Source organism: Microcaecilia unicolor, chromosome 3 (assembly GCF_901765095.1).
Source record: "Microcaecilia unicolor chromosome 3, aMicUni1.1, whole genome shotgun sequence".
NCBI lineage: Eukaryota > Metazoa > Chordata > Amphibia > Gymnophiona > Siphonopidae > Microcaecilia > Microcaecilia unicolor.
In genome coordinates, this window is record NC_044033.1 from 61118179 (window position 1) to 61145011 (window position 26833).

The 26833-nt window shown below is 41.1% G+C and overlaps 1 protein-coding gene across 6 annotated transcripts in view; it reads right to left on the bottom strand.

The window, feature by feature from the left end:
- The window catches only part of DISP1 (dispatched RND transporter family member 1), a 400222-nt gene that overhangs the window by 185070 nt on the left and 188319 nt on the right, over positions 1-26833 (bottom strand). The window contains exon 1 of one of the 6 annotated variants that reach the window (XM_030195980.1): positions 14584-14945. The exons of 2 other annotated variants lie outside the window; for them this stretch is intronic. The gene's annotated coding sequence lies outside the window, so the exon portion shown is untranslated. Of the gene's footprint in view, positions 1-890; positions 927-13812; positions 13944-14543; positions 14946-26833 lie in introns of those variants that run through there. 3 more of the 6 variants (XM_030195977.1, XM_030195978.1, XM_030195979.1) reach the window with 3 other exon arrangements.

Sequence of the window (26833 nt, forward strand, 5' to 3'; positions counted from 1 at the left end):
TTTAGAGTCACAAGCAATGGAAGATATTTACCTATTTGGGTACAATGCAAATTCCAAGAAAGCTGTCAAAACAACTGCTACTTAAAATAGTGATTCATTGTTTGAAATTTCAACTGTAGTACAGAAAATGTTGACTCAAAGATGCAAAAAATGTTTGGTGTAGAACTCTCTCAGGAATAACATAATACTAAATCGTAAAGCACAGTAACACTCTTCATTCACCAGCCTGCCCTCATCCCTCTCTCCTTTAACCTGACCCTCCTACTCACATCCCCCAGAAGCCTGATGCCCCTTTTCCTCTCCAAAGTCAGCTCAAACTCACCAGCTTCTGCGTCTCCTCATCTGCCTCTTTGAACCTGAATGAGTGAAAGCCCATAATGCTAGCTGCTTCTCTTTTTGATCCAAACACCTGCTGCTGTCTGCCTTTATTCTTATTCTGGCCCAAAAGGGCCACCATCATCTCTTCCTCCTCCTTCTGGCCTGCATTGGCCAATGCAATGCTGCTTTCTCTCTCTCCTCCTCCTGGCCAGTGTAAGTAACCAAAGCTGTCTCTGCCTCCCAGCCTATAAGTGTCATTACATCGCTCCCATATGCTGCCACATTTTTCTTCTAGCTGGCATGAGCTGCCATCTCCTGTTCTTTCTAGCTCACACAGGCTGATGCAATGGCACCACTGCCTTCTCTTCCTTTCTTCTGGTCACTGTGCTGCCACCAGTACCTCTTAAGCTTCTAGCCTGCATGGGCTGTTAAATAGCATCATAATTTCTTATTTCAAGTAAAAGTTTACATTGAAGTTCATTTTCAAAACAGAAAAATATCCCAAAAGCAGCATAAAGCAGATGGACATTTTGGCAAAAAATAAATAAATAAAAATTAAAAGCACAACTCACTATTTTCAAAAGTTTTTCTATGCAGTTTGTATGCAGTGTGTCCAAATCACTAGCTGCTGTGTCGGGAGCAGGATTTGGGCATTCCCAGAATGTGGATGTTTTTCTGCCATAAAAGAACAAAGCAAAAACGTCCAGAGCTAAACGTTAAGATGTTTTGGTCTAGACAATCATGACAAAAACGTGCCCTAAATGACCAGATGACCACTGGAGGAATTAAGGCATGACCCCCTTACTCCCCCAGTGGTCACTGACCTCCTCCCCCCCCCCCCCCCCCAAGATATGAAAGAAACAGTACATACCAGCCTCTATGACAGCTTCAGATATTATAGCCAATCCTATTACAGCAGCAAACAGGTCCCTGGAGTAGCCTAGTGGTCGGTGCAGTGCACTGTAGAGAAGGGGACCCAGGCCCATATCCCATCTTAACTGGTACACTTGTGGTGGATCGTGTGAGCCCTCCAAAAACTCACCAAAACCTACTGTACACATAAGGGCTATTGTAGTGGTGTACAGTTGGGTACAGTAGGTTTTTTGGTGAGTTTTGGAGGGTTCACCAATATAATGGGGGGGGGGGTAATGGTGAGATGTGTACCTGGGGACCTTTTATGTGAAGTCCACTGCAGTGCCCCCTAGGGTGCCCCATTGCTCTACTGGGATGTCAATGTGCCCCCCCCCCCCCCCCCCCCCCCCCAAATACATCTCAATGGCTTGTTTTTTTGTGCTTTTCCCTTGGATTTTTTTTTTTTTTTTTTTTTCGAAAATGGCCCAAAATGATTTTTCAAAAATGGCCCAAAATGATAGATGCACTAAGCATAGAAATATGTAGCAAATGCTCCTTTTTGAAACAAAGAGACATTTTTCTGGTACAAAATCACTATGTTCGCCACTTCCTTTTTGGATGTTTTCAGCAAAATGTCCAAAATTGAATTAGACATATCAAAATGCCTCTCATTATTTGATATATTATAAATCAACGTTTATGGCTAAGCAATAGGAGCAAAAAAGAAGATCAGTTTCAACAATCAAGCGAAGACATACTAAAATGGTAATGACCAGGAGAGTAACAAAGGACTCCAGAGTTCACCTTAGTTGTAATTTTCTTTGCTGTATCCCACCTACAGGAAATTACATCAGAGGAGGCAGGATGCAGCAAAGAAAAAGGCCCTGGTGGGGCTGGCCGGGAAATGGCTTGTTTTACTGCCGCTGCCAGCCACCTGTCATGATTCTGGAGGACCACCTGGGGAAGGTTAGGAGGGAAGGTTGATATGTAGGGGTTTAAGCCCCTCTCACATTTAAACAGTGTTTTACAGTCCTGTGCTCTAAAATTCAAATGCAGTGTCAAGGCTACAAGGAAACAAGAGACTTCTGCTTAAAGGTCCTGGCATGAACTGTGTACAGACTTTACCATCCTTCCTTGATAATGTTTGTGCCACAATTGCTGAGGCGACATTGCAAGTGATATAAAAAAACAAAACAGTGAGGCAATCACGACAAGACAGAGGGTCAAGTTGTTCCCAGTCTTTCGGGAGTCTGAATTCCAAGAAACCCTCCAGAAATAATGCCACAAGACATTCCTGTGCTCATTGAACTGATAACAGAAGGGCCTAGCCAATTACCTGTCACCATCTTACTGAGCTATTTGGAACATCACTGATAATAGAATTGTACAAAACAGGGACAATCTCCAGCTGGAAAAGGACCTTCTTCAACCTATTTTTCACTATCATGGTCAATCTCATCAGCTGTCAAAACTGATCAGCACTGGAACATCGTCGAGCACTGCCAGCCATCCTTGCCTGCATCCTAAGAAGGCTACAGACACTGACCCTGTCTACCAGTTGGGCCCTGTACATACTCAAGAGGGAACAACAGGTGACACCTATTTTTGTCTGCATCTAGGGAAGGGAGTGTTAAATCCAATCTATATTTGATGATCTTTATAGCATTTTTAAATTCTATTAGTTTTACGTGTTCAGCTTAATAGAAATATAGATAAAGGAGCTGAACTCAGAATTGCTTACAAGCAACGTGAATAAATGAATAATTTCAGAGTGCTATCTTAACATAGTATTGCACGTCTCTCTTCTACTACACCCTACAGTGAATACATATGCTACTCCTACATATACTTTGGAGGTTCCACCGAGATAACTGATAAGACTAGCTCACAGATAAAAGATACTTTGTATTACATTTACACATCATAATGGTACAATTCAAGTTCCTAGTACAAGTTAAGCCAGTTCTCACTGTTGCCATTAATGTTAGTATGCCAAGCATAGGCTTGGACCTTGTCCCAGAAGTTTCTCTCATTTTTAAAAATTTATAATTTATGAATTTTCCAAAATAATCACAAGCATAAACTTGCAAAAAAAAAAAAAAAAGAGGTAATCACAGTAATGCCAATAGGAAACAAACAAAAGATATTAGGAAATGAGATATTACTTCTCCTACCAGTCCACCATTAATGGGAGTGGAGCCATACACAAATCAAAGGATATTAAAATTCAGGAAAAGGCAATATCAGTTAGAAATACCATCTAATTATGCTCAAATACTCTGCCTCTGAAGTGTTGAAGATGTTGCATTGGTTACCTATGCTGCAGCGTACTGAATTTAAACTTTTATTCTTGGTGTTTCAGGCATATCAGGGTGTTACTCCCTTGGCTTTAGTGCACTGTTTGCAGTTCTATTGTCCTCCTAGGGTGTCGCAGTCTCAAGACTTGGATTTGCTGGTTGTTCCATCTTTCCATCAGATGCATTTGGAAGAAATTCGCAGCCAAGATTTTGTTGTTGCTGACACCCATTTGTGAAATTCTTTTTCCACTGGCCATGAACCAACTTGTATCTACATCTCAATTTAAGAAGCAGTTAAAGACCTGGTTGTTTTGTAAGATGTTTGACTGATGGGTAGGTATTGAGGCTTGCTGAGTTTTTGCTGCTTGTAATTTTTTTGTACAGCATGTGCACAAGTGTTTTATTGTTCCTCACCTAGATGGTTGGATAGGCAGGTTATCAATCTCAAGAAATAGGTACACAGCTCTGACCTATCTGGGAAGTGACGGAAATTCTATGAAAGATAAACACTGTCAGTTGCTGTGGGTCAAATAACATATAGTTTTGACCTCCAATTTTGATCAAGCATTTACAATGAAAATGAAGGGAAAACACACCACTGATTTGTTGTACTTAAGGAAAAGTAATAGAATTGTTGCTGCCTTTTTTTGTGTGTAGGTTTAGAAACATCAGGAAACATTCATATATACACACTCTTTAATTTTGAAAAATAAACCATACACAATCTTTAACTTTGAAAAACAAATACACCGCCTTCAGTGAATTCCTTCAAAAAGGCGGTAAATAAATCCTAATAAAATATATACACACAATCTTTAACTTTGAAAAACATTCATAAAAGCCAGTCTCTATCCAATTCAAGTGCCAAGGTCACTAACAGCATAGCAGCTGTATAAGTACCAGCAGAATCAGACCTTTCTAGAAATTCAGTCAAGTCTAAACTATCCATTGATAACTGAAGAAACTGAAGATGCTCCTCAGAAACTCTTTTCCTTGCTGATGGAAGATAAAACACTGTAGCCATAGGAATTTTAAGAGTCTAGATGGGAGAGTTTTCTTAAAAATCTTGTGAGGAGTAGTTAGGCGAAGTTAGGCACTCGTGGGAAATTCAAAACCTGCAATTTTTCTTTATGTCAATGTTTATATTTCACTCAGTACATAGTTGGCAAAAAATCCTCCTTTGTCATTAGCTCCCAAAAAAGGATTTCTCTTTCAAGTTGTGTAGAACAATATAACTGGAGCTGCCACAGTTGAGCTGTAGAAGAGAATGTATCTGTGCCACAATGACACATTATGTTTGTCAATACTGTACGCTTATGTAAACTCTCTAGGAGCATACAAAAATGGTCAGGTCTATGTTGTATTTCATTTCTGCCAGCATTGTTTAATTTAATCTCCTTCGTGCTAGGCTATGACACTCCCATGGCATTTCTGTGAATATCAGTAATGGTTGAGGTCTTGCAGAATGCCAATATAGCCACTCTGGTCACTTGTCATGTTGCTGTGTTGTGCGAAGAGTCCCAAATAGAAACAGACCCAAATCCGTGCCGGGCGGAAATACTTAATACACACTTGTGTTTAGAACAGATGCCTGTCAGGTTTTGCATTCAAGTCTACTAGAGCAGAAGTGATTCAGGGCCCTGAGACATAAGGTACCTGGCTGTAGAGCTTATTTGGCAGGAGATCCCTGTGTGCATGCCAACTTTTGGACTGAACAGCAATTGTCTTTTGAGACCTTAAGTGGTCTGATTAAATGGCACTATGAAGTCCTGTCTGATTACAACCAAGCTAAACAAAACCAAAAAGCACCAAGGGCCTTCAAAAAAAAAAGGGGGATAAAGTCTTTAATTTTATATGTTGATGATAAAATGCTTGAATAGACCCGACACGGTCCCTGTTTCGGCACCCAGTGCCTGCATCAGGGGTCGCAAGTAATAGCTGACAGCATGCGGCAGTATTATGAGAAAATTTCTAAAAATTGAATTGATCTACTGCAACGCCGTGTGATCCCTTTCACACAAAAGTAGAAAGATATTTGGATTGACCAAACGCAATCCCTCAGTCGCATCTGCAGGCATCTGCAGACTCTTTAGGAGATAAGGGGCAGAGTCTGGCTGCCACAATGCAAAACTTGGAACGCTGTGCACACAAGGCAGTTAAGAGCAGATACACAGCAACATTTCCTGTTTATATTAGAAAAATACAAAACTGCCTAGTTTTTCATAAAAAGGTTAAAACTTTTTTGTATAATTGGCGATAAGATTTAATTAGGAGGTAGGATGATTACTTTGGTTTTATTGACAAAGATGTTTTCTTTCTTTTGTGATTATGTATACCACATCAGACCCATTTCAGGGGAATTAGCAGTTTATAAAAATTGTTTTGATATTGATGTAAACAGGAAATTAAAAAAATTAAACAAAATGTGAAAATGTTCAAAGAGGTACCTCTTACTTTCTGCCACTGCATTAGGTTGCCTATGAAAATCAGCTAAAATGGTAGCAAATAAAGAGTGTTGAATAAACTTCACAAGCTAATATGAAAATGAGAAGCTGAAGTGATTAGTCTTCCACAGCAAACCTGTATGTGGTGTTACCACTGTAATCACATCATGTGTATGTAAAAGTATTTGAAATTCCAAATATGATAAGGCCTATTAATTGAACAGCATATATATACAAATTTGTTCAAGAATCCCAAAATAGTTTGATAAGAGAAACAGTAATGTCAGTAAATTTGACAGAATGAGCTTTAACTATTTAGTGCCTCAGAAGTTGTTAAAAGAGTGCTGCACCCTAGCATTTACTTCCCATTAACAAACCTATCATCTGGCCTTGCTACTTTCTCTCTATGAATGTAACTTAGGGACCAACTGTTGTTTAGTTTATTAGACTTGATGCACTACTCTTTAAGAGGATTTAAATCTAATTTGTTATATTAGGGTTTAGTTATCCTACCTTTGGGATGCCTGATACATGCTACTTGTTAAGCAGGTACTGTATTTTGCAATCTGGTCATATTATTTGTTTTTCCAGAAATATTCAGCTCCCAAGTTACAAAGAGTTCCAATATTCAGCAACTGTGAAGGATTTTCTTGATCTACCTAATATTGTGATAATACACACAGCTATTTAATTCTGCTGTGCTTTAACAGTTCTTAAATCAGCGCAATCATAACTACAGATCTACAATCTATTGTGTAATTTTCATAACTAATCCTGTTTTGGTTTTATTCCTAGAGGGGAATCACAGCAGAATATAAGTGGTTTAAATAATATTTATTTTCCTTTTCCAATAGAGCTGACTTCATAACTCTCTTTATAACCTACTTTAATGGTAAGCATAAAATTAGTATTCAACATGTCATGGCCATAAAGGGGGGGGGGGGGGGGGGTGTTAAACACTAGCATAGTGTAAACCCTGAGCATTTGTCACATATATGGAATATACTGATGTTTCCATTTACTAATTATAAACTGATAATCATTTTGCAGTACTGTGTAGGCCAAACTTTCATGTTGCATATACACATGACTCATTATCTACCTCCCAGAAACGCCACAAGATCATCCAGTAAATTTCTCAACCTGCACTACCCCAGCTGCAAAGGACTTAAATACAAGATGATGCACGCCACTACCTTCTTTTACAAGAGCACGCAGATATGGAATGCATTACCTACAGACCTGAAAGCAATCAAAGAAACATCTATCTTTCGGAAATCTTTGAAAACATTCTTCTTCAACAAGGCCTACAATGAGAACTTATAACCTCACCAAGTCCACTCAACTATGAGCGCACACCTCCTATAATTACCCTAACAACTCTCTTCCCTTACCCCTTTCTAAGCGCTACACATTACTAATTGTATCTGATATCCTGTTATGACAATGTTATCAAATCTATGTAAGCCACATTGAGCCTGCAAATAGGTGGGGGAATGTGGGATACAAATGGAATAAATAATAAATAATTATCCCCTCCATGTGAACCAGTGTGCTCCATATTCTTCTCTCTCTAAATTCCCCTTCATCTCTTTTCTTAATGCCTCCCCTACCCAGCTGAGGCAGCAGACATGGGCAGCAGAATGCAAGTCAACAGTGTGCACTACAGACACACTCGAAGGGCATATGCTCACTGACCCTGTGGCTGTCTTGTCATCTCCTACAAGCTGTCACAAGTGATGCGAGAAATACAGATGGCAGCACTGCGACAAGAACAGAAAGCACATGTGTGCTCCTTCAATATCTCCTAGTACATGTCGTTGGTCCCCAGTTAGAGGTTTCTGGTCACGTTTGGTTCCTGTATTTTTGGGGCCCTGATCTGAATACTATATAGAAAGCAAACAGGAAAGCAATAAATATAAACTGCAGTAACATTTACAATCTTGTTAGAATGTAAAGCACAAAAATCATGTATAAAACATTTTCCCCTTTTCTCCAAAATAAAAACAAAGCTTCTGAGAGCGATATGGTTAACATGCCAATCTTTCCTTGACATAAGAGACTGTGATTTCATTTCCTGACTGTACAGCTGTGTCAAACTGCAGTTGCTGCGATAGTAAGTTTCCAGATGTCCATATGCCAGGCTCACAAAATGGATTTCACTAGGATGAAACCCCATAGCACAAATCAACACTATGCTGAGAAATAGATACTTACAAACAGGATAGCAAGAACAGATACCTGAAATGTGGTTTACAAATACTTTGAAAATATTGAGTGTCTCACAGTTAGACATGCTGCCCAGTATATTCAAATATAGAAAGGATTGTTTCCATTGTGGACTGAAAGTCTAAAGTGTAAAGGGAATGATTTATGGCATGATTATATGGAAATAGGCAAGTAAGCAGACATAATTTGATATAAATTATCTTATAGTTTTAATACTTCTTTTTTGTAGTTATCTGTGTACATAATGAGAATTTTGAACTTGTCAAACATGTCAGACTTCAATAAAGATTTATATACAAAATGACCTATAGCTTACATATACCAAAACACTCTGCTGAGTGGAATTGTTTTTAATATATAATTTAGAGCTGCTTTCTTTACTTAAGGTAGATAAGCCTCCCTTCTCCTTAACTACATTTTCTCCAAGTTTATTTATCAGATTTATAACCCACTTTCTATAAATTCAAATGAATTTCAGCGAGGCCTAAGCAATTGTAACCTCTCTCTCATTGGCCTTTCACCTTAGAATTTTCTACCAGTGGAGTATATGAATACCCGTAAATCTGGCTGCCAAAAACAAACAACTTGCAATGTCAAACACTTATCGTAAAAGCAGTAATAGCTAGACTTCTCAAAATATTAACTTGCCTGCAAAGCCCGCACTGCCATCAAGCAACTGCATTATTCACACCTGCTCTGCTTTTCAGCCCTCACCAACTTATGCAATGAGTCTCCGCACATGGCTCCACTTCCTTACAGCCCGATTCTTGGCTTTTCTGCTTCCTCTTTTGGTCTTATCTGTAAGGTTTGTTTGTTTTGTTGTTGTTGTTTTTTGCACCACAAACCTTGGTTTAAAAAGTTCCTTTCTTAAGCCTACTGTGCTACAGTTGCAGCTTTAAGAATAATGCTGATTATTTTGATACAATTACTGAGTGTAAAAACTGCTGTGCAATGGTGATAAGTACTCAGATACAACGAATCCCTGTTCCAATGAGCTTTATTGAAACTCTCGGCAACAGGCAGTTCAAAATCCTTTTGGACATAAATCAAAACAATTTTTAATCCAACTTGATTTTTTAATCCCAATTTTAAATTTTAATACAATTTTTAATGCAAACAAGCCAGAGACAACTCATGCATATGATGTTATCTTCACTCCTTCAATTTATAAATCCTACAGTATGTACATATTTACAGCTCTTCCTGACCATAACTATCCCTTCTGGGTGTAACAACCTAAGGCTGTTCCAGCAGCACTTTTGCAACAAACGGATCTTCACGTTGGATCAGATATCCCTGTCTGTCCACATTTCTCCAAGAGGTGTACTTCTCTGGGCTACAACCTTTTCTCTGAACAGGTTATTTCCTGTTTCTGCTCCAAAGCTGAGATCCCCTATTTCCTACTTGTAGCACTCCTTCACTTCATGGATACTACTTTGTCTAGCAGAAACCTCTCCTTTGATCAGCTTTAGCTTCTTGAACCCATCCAGGACTACTCCTCTCCTCAAGAGTCTCGGCAGGGGGTAGAGGCAAACAAAGACCTCATGAACACCCCAACAACATTATTTATAAACTCCTCCCCTACTGTCATTCAACAACCATGAACATTTCCCTCAGCACTTTCCCACAAACCCTCCCCTTAGGGTTGGGCTTCTCATACCTCCACAGTTTACTCTCTCCCCCCCCCCCCCCCCCCCCCAGTGACTCTAGGGAGGGGTTGCTCTACAGTCTAGTAATCCCCATTATGATGGGGGATTACATGTATAATAAGCAGATTTATATCTGTACATTGGCATACATGTATATAACAGCAATTTTAGAAAAGGCACTGCTTATAGAGATTTGAAGGCCATGTTTTCTAGTTGAGCCTTCCATGTGTATGTGTTCTATATTTTAAAACAATACTCATATGCCTTGCAAGTCTTACTAAGCAGCATTTATACTAAGTTATATGCAACCCAACACATTTCTTGTTCAGACCTAGCGCGTGGAAGACTGCCTAACAGCAGTTTGGTGCTGCTATGAGAAAGAAATACATCAGCCCTTGCGACAAGAGTGAGCGTAGAAGGTTAATTACCAGGTCTTCTGCATGCGCCTTATCACTTATATACATAGAAAAGGCATTACCTACAAATGTCACAGCTGCTTATATAACTGCACATGCACTTAATGCCACTCACAGGTGTATACTCCCGCTGGGATGCTGCTCGTTTGGTTATTTGACTGCGTACATTTCTAAACTGGCTTTCTCTCTCGTGCATGGCGCCATATTTCTACGTGTATTTTCAGCTGCGCCATATGTATTTTATCACAGGTTCAGTGCTCAGTCTTTTATACAATACTTGCCCTGTTTTACATGGGTAGATTGAAATGTCGGCAAGTGGAGGAGTAGCCTAGTGGTTAGGGTGGTGGACTTTGGTCCTGGGGAACTGAGGAACTGAGTTTGATTCCCACTTCAGGCACAGGCAGCTCCCTGTGACTCTCAGCAAGTCACTTAACCCTCCATTACCCCATGTAACGCATTGAGCCTGCCATGAGTGGGAAAGCGCGGGGTACAAAGGTAACAACAAAAAAAAAAGTCTAGTTATCCAGGGTCACATACAGTAAGTGAGAAGAGGATATGGACCCTGGCTTCCCTGGTTCACAGAAGATGACAGGGAGGAAAAGGACCTAGAAAACAGCTTTGAGGCACAGTGGAAGGAAGGAAAGCTGGAAAACTATGATGGGGGAGGGGAGTATGGAAAAGGAGCTGTAAAACGATCATAGGGTGAGGGCAAGAATGAGAAAACCCAGAAAAGGATCACAGGGGTATGGGAGGGGAGGGGGGGGAGAGGAACTGGAAAGAAGCCATTGGAGGAAGAGGAGGAGGAGGAAGGATGACAATGCAGGTCTGTGGTCCCCTCACAAATTATTATCCTATCAGTTTTGCTTACTGAAATGTTCATCTGCCCCTCCGTGCCTCAAAAGTAACAGAAAGAGGGGGAACCAAACACAGTTAAGGAAAAGCTGTCTCAATATTTTGTTTCTTACACCAACAGATGCATAGTGGCTTTCCTCCCACCTCTCATAAGGCGGCAGTATGGGAGTGACAACCATCAGCATGTCTCTTTTTTGCCTTGCCAGTCGCCTCCTGCTCCGTTTACCTGCTAGCTCGATCACAGTGGGCCTCCACTAGGATATGGCACAGTGAAACTTCATTCACAATTTTATCCTCCAGATCTAGGCCAGCTATCACAGCAACTTGATACATGGAGTCTGCTTTCGGACATGATACATGAGGAAGCATTCCCAACCACTGCACAACAATGGCACCTAGTGACCAACCTCAACACGTACTAAGCTACATACTGCAACTCCAGAATCCAGTGCCTGTGCACTCTAAATCTGTTCAGTAGGTACAACTGTTATACAACAGCTAAATAAAACAAACAAAAAACCCACTTGTCTCACTCTCCCTTTCCACAGGGGGTGTGAATAGTCTATTAGTACATATCTACTACTACTACTACTTAACATTTCTAAAGCGCTACTAGGGTTACGCAGCGCTGTACAATTTAACATAGAGGGACGGTCCCTGCTCAGAGAGCTTACAATCTAAGAGACAAATGAACGGTCAGTCCGATAGGGGCGGTCAAATTGGGGCAGTCTGGATTTACTGAACGGTAAGAGTTAGGTGCCAAATGCAGCATTGAAGAGGTGGGTTTTAAGCAAAGACTTGAAGATGGGCAGGGAGGGGGCTTGGCGTAAGGGCTCAGGAAGGTTGATATGTGATCCCCACATATCAGGTTTAGTCCTGTGGCCAGGATGCACTAGTGTGATCAAACAATGACCCAAATTAGATACTTACCATATTCAATTAACTGTAACTATCACTCTGCTGTAAAAAGCCAGAACAAGCAAGAGGCCTTTATCCACAGTATTTCCATCTCACAGTCAGAAAACAAACAATCCTTGAGGTAATCACTACAGAACTAGTACAGTCATCCCCACGGACATTTATTTTCCATGTTCCAAGCCCCATACCATGATTCTTCACATGATCATTTTTGCATTCTCCAGAATGTCAAAGTTGAAGCAGTCTCCCCCCAACCTTTTTTTTTTTTGTCTGGCAAGTCTCTTAAACAGACAAAAGCAGCAGTGGCCAGGTGGCAGCCTCTACTTTGGTCACAGTCTCAGCTAGGGAACTGCTGTATTGCAGACATACATACATTTCCATTTTCTATGGTGCCTTACAAGAAGTGAATGAAACTGGTAGGTGCAGTGAGAGAAAGAGAAACTGGATGCACGGAGCCAAGCTGAGGCATGTTCAGGGATTTAGAAGAGGTGAAAAGGATATCCCTTGAATTCAGAATGGAAAGCTAGAAGGGAGGGAAGTAACCACATGGATTTCTGAGGGTAGTTTATTCCACAGTGAAGAGACCAGTAGTACAAATGAATCTATATGCCTCTGCTGTCTCATCTGAGCTACATGACTATAGTTTACTGTCCAGAAAGAGTTCCTGCAGCTTTCAGTACATAACTCCTTTGTTTTGACCATTTCTTGCATGTTTGATCAAATGAGTAATTAAAAGATCCTACATACTAGCTAGGAACTGTCAAGAACACATTAGTACAGACTGTAATTTTACACAGCACTTTTATAATTGTACTTTTCAAGTTGGCTTCCTCTATAAAAGTGTATAATTCAAGAGGATCATTATATTCCTTAATTTTCCAGTGCTGTATATCAGAAAACACTCCAGTTTTCTTAAGAGTAAAAAAGGTCACAATAAAAAATGGGAATATACAATTATCAAAGTTTCAAAGCACTGTTTTTTTTTGTTTTGGAAATTGTGTAGTATCAGATTACATAACAAGTGAAATGCTTCTTTAAGTGTTTTGCTCCTGTACTAAAGTCAGTCATTGATGCAGTATCATTATAATTTGAGATTACATGGTATAAAAGGTATAGAATATATATTACACAATAAACAGGTTAAGCGAATGCAAAAAAGGATTCCTTTACAAACCTAGAAACATGCTCATTTGCACTTAGGGAGTTTTTGGAAGAAAACTATAGCACTTTTTTTTTTTTTTTTAAATCTCACTAAAATGTTTAAATTGAAACTCTCCCATTTTTAAAAAAATAGCTGTTTTGAGGGGGGGGGGGGAGGGGGGAGGGAATATACAAAAAGTTGATGACATTATTGTATGTACTGTTTGCATTATTTGATGTGCTATGTTCATGTTATCAATAAAATGATATGGAAAAAAAAAATAGCTGTTTTTGCACATCCCTCAGTTATAGTTTAATATAAATATGAACCTTTCAATTCAAAAATAATCATTTTAATCAAATCCAAAGCTTAATTATACCTGAACTTAAAAATGTGAATAAGTTACAGAAAGTGACTTACAAGACAGGAGGATCCCGTTCCTCCTGTTACTAACAATATCAGCTTTAAATGCACAAATTTAAACTGGGATAAGTTTACACTATCATAAAAATACATTATACCATCTAATATGTCACACAGAACACATTTAAGAAACTAAATTTTACATTTCCAGCTGAATAAGGCACATGTATAGCTTGCTTTTAAATACCTTCTGGTAAAAATCTTCTCCAGCACTGGAGGAAGACATGTAATATCCATTAGTAAACACAAAAGACAGAAGGGTTTAAAAGCTACCTTGAAATAGAACGAAGCAGCTCTAAGGCATAAATACACTCTCTGCAATCCTCCTGAGGCTCGGTTAGATTTTCAAAATCCACTGAAACATGAGAGCAACAAGTTGGTGGACAAGCTGGCGGCTTTCAGGACTGCCGAGTCAGTGGAGACTGAACTACAAGCACATGCTGGTTGCCTTGAATTGGGCATGCAGGGGGTGGGGACTTTCAGTTTGCCCTCCCATAGGACAGCTGAATTTTTCTTTTTACTTAACCCGCAGGGGCCAAGTTCTTAACGGCAACAGCTGGGATGGTGAGGGCTTGATCTCAGCACAAGGTCAGCAAGCCAGGATATGAAGGTGACATGTAATTTCTAGCCTTTTCCTGCGTCTACAGGAAAACTTCCACAGAGTGCTGTTTTTAGTTATTAGCTAGCGTCTTTGATCTCTTCTCTGCTTTAAGTTGGCTAATAGATTAAAGCCCAATTAGATATTATTATCTGGTGACTTGACTGAATTACATTTTAACAGATTCAGACTCCTAACACAGCACTCCGTTACAAACATGAGAATTATGCTACACTAACCTTGTACATTTTCTTTTCAAACTACTTCATCTCTGTATTTGCTTCATGACTAATTTAACTTCTTTGCAACAAAGCCAGATGTCGGCTACAAAATATAACTAGACTATAATTTAAAAACACAACACCCAAAGCCATTTAAAGCACAAATGAATTACTTCTTCCCAAACCTGATTTATTAGTGCTCTATGTCTCCATTCTCCGTGCTACCTTGTGCCTCTGTTTCATTCCAACCGGTTTTGTGTATGTCCGTGGTTAGGAAGCGTCAACATCTTGGAAATATATCCATTCTTTTTGCCAGAAATCTGTGTGACTTCTCTAGACCACATGATGTGAAACCGCAAACCTTCCTGTGCTGAGATAGTTTAAAAAGGTTTCTTGCACTGTTTTGATGTGCAGTTTTACAAATGACAAATGATACATATGCTGTACTTAATCCAAGAATGTAAACACATCTACTGTAGTTTTGGGCGGGGGTAAACAGGGCAGCTGCCCTGGGCTGCACGTCTTCCCCTTCTTTCCATCCCCATCGACCACAGCAGCAATTCTGATCTGCAATCCATGGCCCGCCTGGGCGGAAACAGGAAGTTGAATCTTGGGGGGCGGAGACTGCTGCAGCAGAGGGAAAGCGCCAAGAAGGCCTTCGACAGCAAATCAGAATCGCTGCCACGCCAATGCACTTTAAAGGTAGACCGGGGGTGGAGAGAAGGGGAAGACATGCAGGCCCAAGAGGGGCTCCTGGAGTAGCTGTTTTTAAAGTACACCGGGGAAAGGGGTTCAAAGACAGGAGGAAATGCAGACCAGGGTAGGGAGAGGTAAAGGGGCAAGATGATGGACCCAGAGACAGAGGGAAGAGAGAGAGATGGTGAACAATGGAATGGCGGGAGAGAAGAGAAAGGGGGAGAGATGGTGGACCTGGGGGTGGCGAGGAGACATGGTGGATGGGAGGGCAGTCTGGAAGAAAGAGAGAGAAGTTGGTCCTGGGGATGGAAGGAAGGAAGGAAAGAAAGGAGGGAGGGGGAAGGAAAGAAAGGGAATAGTGTTGTACCATGAGGGTGGACAAAGAGAGGAGGAAAGATGAACCCATGGGGGCAGGCAGGAGGGAAGAGAGGTGGGAAAGGAATATTCAAAGGGAGTGGAGAGAAAGGGACAGGGAGATGTCAGGCACCTCTGAAATACTGCTGCTAGCTGCAGAGCTTGGAGAGTTCTGCTTGCTGGACCTGAGGAGGGGAGGAAGTCATCATCAGCTGTTGAGGCATGGGGATCTCCACTAGCCACAGCAAAGATGATGTTAATTTTGGGGAGCCCAAGCCCACCACCTCATAGTTATAGACATAACAAAATACAGAATTAGTCAACTAATGCTGCTCAAAACTAAATATTAAATAAATATAGGTTCAAAAGTAGAAGCACCACCAAGAAAAGGCTTCCAAAACTTTGATATATTCACTTGTTTTTATGATTTACATACAATATTGTAATTTTATGAAGCGTTTTATGTGTGTAAAGTCTGTTTTACATGCAGAAAAAAGCTATTACAAAATTGTGCTGGGATATACTCAACTAAAAAGAGGCACACAGGAAGACAATACCTGCTTTTATGCAATATGCCTACTGCTATTCCAGAGAGAGAGAGTAGTTTGGCAGAGTTGTGAGGTATTCGCATATTTTAAAAAAAATGTGCATGTACACCATGAGAGTCAAATCTTGAAAATAATGTGTTGCTTATAGCACCCCCAATAATGTTCCTTGGACACAATAAAAAGGGTTCTCGGCACCCACTTAACACATAGAGCTGGCTCCTATGGTATACAGAAATAGATTACATGGAGGGGTGTACATTTCTGCAAAAAGTTTGTGCAGTGTTAGGGATGGTTCTGAAAGCCTAATTCATAAAGGCACACACCAACTGTACCTGAATGTAACTCACCCTGTGCTACTACTGAAAAGGCAAAAAACTAAATCCTAATTCTAAAATCTTAAAAGTAAATCCAACCAAATGATCGGATTATTGAGCTTAGAAAGACGTGGGATTTCGGACATGTCCTCAAAGGAAGGAAAACAACTGCAGAAGATATGGGCGAACTTTTGGGACACTTTGCAACCCACAGCTCGAAGCAGAATACTGAATTAGGGATGGCGGGAACATGCTACGGTTTATTTGTGTGACTGGTACTTACTCCTGTGTGGGGGGGGGGGAGAAGGGTAAAAGGCACAGTATCTGATAAACTCACCATGCTGCACAGTAATTGAGAGGGACTTCTCATGGAGTCAATGACTGAGAGAAAACACATGATCCCATAGAGAGCTAGTAGAGGAGGCGGCGGCTGGCGAAGGGCCATAAGAAACAAGGCCCTTCGCGGATGAGAATACAGAATGGAACTGTGATGCCTCAGACTTGACACTGGCTGTGCTGATTGAAATGAGCAGCGGAACACTGGTGGGGTGCCTTAGAGTTATTAAGCGAAAGTTGACTGTATTGGATGGGAATAGTTGGGATTGGGAGGGGGAGGGATGTTGGGGATTATAATATATATAATGTTAGCATCATACAGTTAATGTAAAACTTTCAGGATATCTGCTTAAGTGGATGTGTATACGTCATGCTCTTATCATAATAAACAGATTTAAACATAAAAGTAAATCCAACCAATAAATTCAAAATGAAACACTTTTTCCTACCTTTGTTGTCTAGCTACTTTATTTTTCCAAGCATGCTTAAATATTTTTATTCTGTGTTCACAACTGAAGGGCCAGAAGCAGGACTGAGGAAGATAAATAGAAATAAAGGGGTGGTAGTCCCTGAATGATTTTCAGAGGACTGTGTTCATGAGGAGCTGGCTAAACAAAGTGCCCTCCAAATTGATGGAGCCAGATGGCATACATCCAAGGGTGCAAATGCCAGGAGCCTAAGAAATAAGATGGGAGAGTTAGAATATATTTCACTAAATAAAAAATTAGATATAATAGGCATCTCTGAAACCTGGTGGAAGGATGATAATCAGTGGGACACTGTCATACCGGGGTACAAATTATATCGTAGTGATACAGTGGATGGAATTGGTGGAGGGGTAGCGTATGTTAACGAGAGCCTTGAATCAAATAGATTGAAAATTCTGCAGGAAACAAAACACTTCTTGGAATCACTGTGGATTGAAATTCCGTGTGTAAAGGGGAAAAGGATAGTGATAGGAGTGTACTACCGTCCGCCTGGCCAGGATGAACAGATGGATGCAGAAATGTTAAAGGAAATTAGGGACGCAAACTGGGCAACACAATAATAATGGGTGATTTACCCCGATATTGACTGGGTAAATGTAACATTGGGGCACGCTAGGGAGGTAAAATTCCTTGATGAAATCAAGGACAACTTTATGGAGCAGTGTTGCGTTCTCGAGGGCCTTGGCATTCTGTCAGGTCCTCGAGGCAGGACTGGAGTTCGTGAGCCCTTGGGCCACTGCCGAGGAGCGGCAGGCAAGACCACCTCGGGACTGGAAACACAGAAGAGCAGTACTGGAACTCTGGACTGGAGTAGTACAAGGCAGGCAACTAGAACAGACGAAACAGGAACAGCTTCACCTGCACTTAGCCACCATTCCTCCGGAGTTGAGCTCCGAAGTGCAGGTGGCCGGCAGGATAAGGCAGGAACTGAAGATCCAGAGGACCCACCCTGGGTCTGGGAAAACATGAGGGAGACCAGACTAGGAACTAAACACAGACAGTGTCTGCTGCACAGCCACTTGGAAGACCCAGAAGACAGACCAAGGAACACAAGGCGTACAGAAGCCTAGCAGGAGCAAGGACTAGGGCAGCATACACACTAGGCAGAATGGGGATCCTGGAATACCCACAGGGTAAACCCTCTAGCTAGGTGGAAACAGGAATAACCACCCAGGAAATACACACTAGCTAGACAGATACAGGATATACACTCAGGATATACAAGCAGGGTAGGCATATAGGCAAGGCAGGACTTAGGGTAAAGACAGCAAACCAGGAATAACAGGCCAAGGGTCTTGGGCAGGCAGCAGAGCAAACAGAGAAAACATGGACAGCGGCTTCACACCAAACACAGGGTAAGCCGGAACAGAGGCTTCACCCTAAACACAGGGTAAGCCAGGAACAGAGGCTTCACCCCAAACACAGGGTAAGCCAGGAAGGACCCGCAGTCCACAGACACACAGTGGCAGGGAGGAACCCCCCCCCACAGGAAGACAACAGACACAGAGTGAAGCTGGGCTGGAACCCAGAGAGAGGCTCAGCAGTAGTGCAGCAGACACTTACTAACCTGACCTGGCCTAAGAGCATAACACTATCAATGCAAAGTAATGCCAGCACAGCACTTCCTTATGAAGGCTCTCACTGATGAGGTCACCAGCAGCAGGACAGAAGCAGGAAGTACCTTGACCCCAAAGAGAGGCTTGACACACATAGGAAGTGAGCCCACAGGAAAGACAAGCAGGAGCCATCTTGGAAGCTGGCATAGAGTCGGTGGCAGCCATCTTAGATGCTGGCTCCCTAGAGAGCCATAGCCCACACAGGTGAGGTCTAGTGAAGCAATCAGGTTCATGCTGGAAGCAGCCAGCACACCAGGACAGAGACAAGACTAACACAAACACAGAGAGAAGCCAGCAGAGCTGCTGACCCCCAGAAAGAAGGTAAGGCTGAGGGTGGTCACGGCCACAGATGTGACAAGCAGCTGGTACAGGAGCTGACGAGAGAAGGAAAAATTCTAGACCTAGTCCTTAGTGGAACGCATGATCTGGTGAGGGAAGTAATGGTGCTGGGGCCGCTTGATAACAGTGATCATAATATGATCGGATTTGATATTAGCTTTGAAATAAGTATAAACAGGAAATCAAATACGTTAGCGTTTCACTTTAAAAAAAGGAGACTATGATAAAATGAGAAGAACGGTCAAAAAAAACTTAGAAAAGCGGCTGCAAGGGTCAAAAATTTACATCAGGCATGGATGCCATTCTGGAAGCCCAGGCCAAATATATTCCGCGTATTAAAAAAGGAGGACGGAAGACCAAACGACAGCCGGCGTGGTTAAAAAGTGAGGTGAAGGAAGCTATTAGAGCTAAAATAAAATCCTTCAGAAAATGGAAGAAGGAACCAACTGAAAATAATAAGAAAACATAAGGAATGTCAAGTCAAATGCAAAGCACTGATAAGGAAGGTTAAGAGGGACTTCGAAAAAAAGATTGCGTTGGAAGCAAAAACACATAGCAAAAATTTTTTTTTAGGTATATTAAAAGCAGGAAGCCGGCAAAAGAATCGGTTAGACCACTAGATGACCGAGGAGTAAAAGGGGCAATCAGGGAAGACAAAGCGGAGAGATTAAATGAATTCTTTGCTTCGGTCTTCACCGAGGAAGATTTGGGTGGGATACCGGTGCCAGAAATGGTATTCGAAGCTAACGAGTTGGAGAAACTTAATGAATTCTCTGTAAACCTGGAGGATGTAACAGAGCAGTTCTACAAACTGAGGAGTAGCAAATCTCCCAGACTGGATGGTATTCATCCCAGAGTACTGATAGAACTGAAAAATGAGCTTGCTGAGCTATTGTTAGTAATATGTAATTTATCCTTAAAATCAAGCGTGGTACCGGAAGATTGGAGAGTGGCCAATGTAACGCTGATTTTTTAAAAAGGTTCCAGAGGAGATCCAGGAAATTATAGACTGGTGAGTCTGACATCAGTGCCGGGCAAAATGGTAGAGACTATTATTAAGAACAAAATTACAGAGCATATTCAAAAGCATGGATTAATCAGACAAAGTCAACATGGATTTAGTGAAGGGAAATCTTACCTCACCAATCTACTACATTTCTTTGAAGGGGTGAACAAACATGTGGATAAAGGTGAACCGGTTGATATTGTGTATCTGGATTTTCAGACGGCGTTTGACAAAGTACCTCATGAAGGACTCCAGAGAAAATTGGAGAGTCATGGGATAGGAGGTAGTGTTCTATTATGGATTAAAAACTGGTTAAAATTATAAAAGCACTCTCACAAGATTACATCAAATATAACTGCCTATATGTGGTTGGCATTCTGGCAAATTGCCAACTGCCTTGTTTTGTGATGGCAGTATTTGATCATGAAGGAGTTTCACAGATTTGACTACAAAGGGATGGGATGTGCGAGAGAGAAAGTTTGTTTCTCTGCACATCCCATCACTTTTGGAAAACCTTACAGACAATGATAGATAAGAAGCAAGAAGAGAGAATGGGCAGGCTGAATAGGTTGTTAGGAATAGACAGATAGATTACTTCAACCTCATGCCACCCTGTCGTCATTTACTATGTTATGTTACCCTTACCTTTTCCTTCAAGTTCACACAAAATAGAATTGTGGAAAGTAGCTGTACATTTCAACAACATAATGGTAACCTACAACTGCAAAGCTACATCTCTTCATCCACACTATAGTACAGAATTCCATCTGGCATGCCAATATCTATATCGTTTATATCGCCTTGAAATGGGAGGGGCATTTGTGTTATTTCATATAAGCCAAGGGAAGGACAACAGCTTGTTCTGGTTAAAAACAATAGTGCTATTGTAACAAAACATTATGTCTTATTGTAAAAAGGTACACTCAGCCCAAGAATAGACAGCAGAAAAAGCTGCACAGCAACGCTTTTATTTAAATTGCTTCAATATAATACTGAGAACACAAACAAGATGCCAGGGAGAAAAAAAAAAGTGTGCCTGTCATCTTGCTTTAATTTTAGGCTCCATTTCATGCAGTGGTTTTCTTTAATGGCTTAGAACCTCATTCATCAACAAGTGATACAGGATGACAAAAATCTGTATTCAACTGGGCTTTGCACCAATGGAAAAATAAGGTAAATCTTTCATTAGTAGGCATGGACAAAAACTTCCCCTGTCATCTTTCTGTGCATGCTCCACTAGTGTAGCCATAGCATGTATTCTTTTGTCTGGTGATGCCCCTTCATATATGATGAATTTAATTCCATTGCTGCATGGTGCTATCGTTACATTGTCAAATGGTTGAAATCTGGAACTTGTTACCTTTATCTCTGAGGTCCTGTAGACATTATTTGAATTTTAGGAAAAACTTGAAGGCTCTATTTTTATTTTCATAAATTTGGCCTCTCGTTACCGTATGCAAGTCAATATTGAATTTTATGTATTTTGGTATTAAGTATACTACAGCATAGTTGATATAATTGTGGATTTGTATTGTAATTCCTAGACATTTTGGTCTGCTATCTTGCTGATGAGATCCGCCGTGAACTGTATATCTAGTGGTGAAATAGAAGACATGATATAATAGCCTCGGCCCCATAAAGTGGAAGGTAGCTGCTAGGCATACAGAGGGCTGGCAACAGCCCTCCTTTTCCTCTGTGTAAACAAGAGAGAGACAGAGACCAGAAAGCACTAGAGTCAAATGTGAGTGTTTTACATTTGCTACAGTGGAGTGGGGGAGTGGCCTAGTGGTTAGAGCACCAGTTGTGACAACCAGTGGTGCCTGGTTCAAATCTCACTGCTGCTGTTTGTGATCTTGGGTAAGTCACTTAACCCTCCATTGCCTCAGATACAAAATTAGATTGTATCTAGGAACAGGGAAATATCCAGTGTCCCTGAATGTAACTCACCTTGAGCTACTACTGAAAAAGGTGTGAGCAAAATACAGTATCCTAGTGTCCTGTGCTAGAGTATATTAAGGTAATGGATAAGGACTCTGAGACCTTAGCATTCTCTGGTAGTTGACAGCTTGATGGTGGAAAAATAAGGCAAGGCTTGACGCAGCTTGAACATGCAGTTTTGCAGGCACACAATGCAGAAATAGTTTCTGCGCGGCAGCTAACCCATGCAAAGCCTTGCTTTAGAGCTCAGTGCATGTAATATGTAAATTCAATTTCATTTAATGTCACATTTATAGCCCACTTAACCACAAAAATAGATCAAGGTAGATGATAAAATGAAACCAGTACATTATGAGCTACAATCTGTGTCAGGTGTTCAGCGCTGCATGCGTCTGGTAACGCTATACAAATATTCATAATAATAATAAACTGGATTGTTGTATTGAATTGTAATCCTCCCTAAACAACCACGCTTTAGCTATTTAATCACTTTTGCATGGGTTTACATATTAAAACTGCACCGATGCAGACAGGTGCAGAAGACTGATAGGCTGAGTGCAATGACGGAGTGTAACATCAAGTCTGAGATGGCATACAGCCCATATTGCACTTTGCTGCACCAAGCCCTGAGAGTCATCTGAGGTGAAGTGTGAAGCTTTACCTCAGTTGCCCAAGATCCCTGGTGGTCTAGTAGACTCCCTCGCCTCTCCAAAGCCCATAGGCTTGATCCATCCAGTTCAAAAAGATGAAAAGCAGGAGTGATGTCCACTTGCTTCTCTGGCATCGCCGTCATTCAAAATGGGACTACCAGGGATTTATTTTTTATGTCAGGGGCGTTGGAGGCAGGGAGACCACTAGACTACCAGGTTTTTTTTGTGTACTAGGAGTAGGGAAGTCAGGTCAGATTGGAGGGAAGGAGGATCCACTAGAGCAGTGCTTCTCAAACCAGTCCATTGGGTTTTCAGGCAATCCACAATGAATTGTGAGAGAGGTTTGCATATCAAGGCGGCAGTGCATGAAAATCTCTCTCAAATATATTCATTGTGGATATCCTGAAAACTCAACTGGCTGGGTATGCCTTGAAGACTGGGTTGAGAAGTACTACCCTAGACTACCAGGGCTTACTTGTGACTCGGGACAGAGGGTAGGGCTTGATCAGGTCTGGCGGAGGGATTACTAGGGATAATTTTGGCATTTCTGGGGGGAAGGAAGGCGAGTATATGCAGATCCAGTGGGATTATTTCTTTAATGTCCTCTTACCTGACATTTTGTTTGCTGTTCTGCAGCACACTAGCACCAAAGCGACAGTAATTTGCAAGGCATTAGTTTACTGCATCAGAGAGCAACTCTTGTGCATTAGTTTCACATTAGAAACCATGTACTTGGCCTTTTGGCAAATGGCTCTAATGTAGAATCTGAGATTGCTTAGGTGGCTAGATTTTAGAATGGAAGCACATCTGTGGTGCAATATACTAAGTACCAGTTGTCAGAACATTCTTACTGTAGATACAATGGTGTGAAAGAGCCTTTGCCTATGAGAGAAATTAACGCAGCACTACTCATTCATTCCTAGCAAAAGACACTTCAGTTCCCCCCAAACCTCCTAAGTGGTTCACCCATTACTGCAAAATATTAAAGAACTGTATTTGTTTTAGTTTGCTCGTTTTATATAATTACACAGAACTTCAATTTCTCCTGTGGTTTTATTTTTATTGATGCTGAGATAATTGACCTTTATGATTACTGTGATAAATATTTTCAAATGGTTGTTAATAATCTTACTATGTGAGTCGGTTTAGTCAGTAAATTGCAGACCCCCCCTTTTTTTTTTTTTTAAATCCTGGTGCATGTAGTTACTTGTTTCCAGTAACTCCATAGCAAATCAATGTGAAGGGAAGCTGGGGCCTGGGTTCGGAAATTTATGGATACTGTCTGACCCTCTTACAGACAAGGTCTCTCTCTGTCATGTCTCCACCTGGGCTTGTAAACCAAGGGGGTGAGCCAAATATCGTATTTCTTCAGCTAGCTACCTCCTCCCTTGGGGGTGAATATTTCCATTTCAAGAAAACGTATCAAGCACAGCTGTCACAGAGAGATAATTTTCTATCTGGGAGGTATGGACTATAGTTCCTCTACAATCTGCGACAAGTGAACCCCAAACTAGCCAGCAGATCTCCTCCTTTCCATAGATTGTAGATTCTACCTATGGCATTTTAGGGCCTGGTTGACATAAAGAACAGAAACCTGGTTTGGGAACTGAACCCGAGTTTCCATACAGGAGGGTGCATCATTAAACTATCAGGCCAGATGAATAACTTGTTAATAATTACCGCTGACATTTTTCTTGCATTTTCATTTGTGTTTAGTGCAGTTTAAGCTTGCTCCAATCTTTAGAATGTAGTGGCCCCAAAAATATGACTATCAGTGTTAAGAAATATTAAGGTAGAAGCATTGTTGACACAACTGAAGAGACTCTTGGGGAAAGTTGAGGGGGGGCATAAAAGATAGAAATAAACCTGAGTAGTTGTAAATGAAGGCTTATGACATCAAGGCCCATTGGAAACAGGCAAGTTGAAAGCTCAAAATAGCAGGAGCAAAATAAACATAAAATAAAAGGGAGATGTTAGGTCATGAAATCTGGATTTTCTATAAGTTGATCTGATTGATCTGATATCATTTATCAGGTATGTTGATATGGATAGTAACCTTTTATTACTGAAGGTAATTCCAATTCACTACAAATCTCCTGTGGAACAAAATTCCACAAAATAGCTAACTACCCTTTGCCTACTCACTGACAAAGGCATCTTAGCCAGAGGGAGAATCTCTGGTAATGACTGCTGGGGAGATCTGGGTTTAATTGGCATATATGCTGCCATATAAACCAGTATATGATAGTTGAGGCATTTAAAAATCAGAAACAAAACGCTGAACTTTATCCTTGCATTCTCTGGAAGCCAGTTCAAATCTCAAAGAGCTGGTGAAACATGATCCTTCTTCCTCAGGCCCTTCAAAAGCTTCGCTGTGGTGTTTTGAACCAGCAGTAATCTATAAAGAACATTCTTACACAAAAGCTGAAACAAAGTGAATTATGTGTATTCATAATTAAAGAATACATCACCAGTGTCAAATCCTTTTGATCTACATAGGTTTTCAAATATTGTATCAGTCATAAACATAACAAGTGGAGACAGCATAATGCATGACATTTTTTTTTCAAACGCCTAGGTTTCATGAGAGCATGTGTGTGTTTGTGTATCTCTGTTGTGGGTGCATTGCATCTGTTGTGTCTGTGGGAAGTAGTTGGGGTGGTGTCATAGTTTGCAGGTGGGGTGTAATTGTGTGGGGGGGCAGTTTGTGGAGTGGTGAGGCAGTTGTGGTTATTTTGGAGGTGAGTTGCAGCATAGTATATAAGGGTGAAACAGTTGCAGGGAGCAGGGTTTTGTTTTTTTTTCTTTTAGTGGGGCAGTCAGCAGGATGATTAGTTGTGAGGTAGTTTTTTGGAGTGGGACATTTTGAAGGGGATAGTTTTAGGGACTGGGCAGTTTATGGGCATTGTGACAGTTGCAGGGGATATTTTATGGGGTAGTGGGAGATATTTTTGGGTGTAGGGCAGTTAGACTGGGTGAAGCAATTGCGGGGGTTAGATTTTGAGGATGGGGTACTTTTCAGGGGCATGCATTAGTAGTGGGGAGTAGTTTGTGGGATAGTGGTAAAGCTGTAAGAAACAGTTTTCAGGGCATGTCTGAGGGATTGTTTTGGGGAGTTCCGACATGTGCAAGGTGGGGGTAGTTAGGGAGGTAATTCTTTGGGGATGGGGCAGTTACAGGGTTAGTTTTAGGGGTGGCAGTAGTATTCAGGGTGGAGGGTAGTTTTAGGAGATGGGCGAGTTTATGCAGGTGGATATTTTCTGGTATGGGAATAGTTTGAGGCTTTAGATAGTAGAGAATGTGAAGAAACATTTTGAAAGGATGAATTCCTTAACTGCTAAGTTTCACTGTATGTAATTTTCTATGCCACAGAAGCTGGAACTTTTCCTTTAGAAAATTACTAGGCCATTTTTTATTGGTGGGGAGGCGGGCTTATTTCTTTGGAGCCCTCGATCTGATTTGGCCCATTTTTGAACTCGTGTCTTTTTACCAGTTCCCCACATGCCAACTTCCATCTAATTCCATTAAATATTTGGAGAGTTATTTTGCCCCAGACCTGCTCCCATTAAAATGCATTGGGCCACTTTTTGCAGGAGCTTATTTCTGTGTGTCCCCCCCCCCCCACACACACACACACACACACACCCACACCCACCATCTATTTTTGAACTCCATGTGTCTTTTTTGTGTGGTTTTTCTGGCATGGCACGTTTCATCCCATTCTGTTAAATTTTGGGAGAGTTATTTTGCTCCTAGACAGACATTCTTGACCCCTTTTGTATAATTTTTCCAACTTCTGTTGGGTTGGGTAGAATAAATATTCTTTCCTTACCACAGAAGATACCTGAGAGGATAGGACTAAGTGGGAGTCCAATGAAACAACCAAACTTACAAGGACCTCTTGATTCTAAATACAGCCTAATAATACTGGCCATACTTGTAAAGGAATATCACATCTGATAATCCACATCATCTGTGGTTTACTAGGGTTCTGCTTTTATCTCTGCTGTGATTTGTGCAAACAAATGTTCACTTTCAGGCTTATTTTCGAAAGAGAAGGGCACCCATCTTTCGACACAAATCGGGAGATGGGCGTCATCCTCTCAGGGTCGCCCAAATTGGCATAATCAAAAGCCGATTTTGGGCGTCCCCAACTGCTTCCCGTCGCGAAGACGACCAAAGTTCCTGGG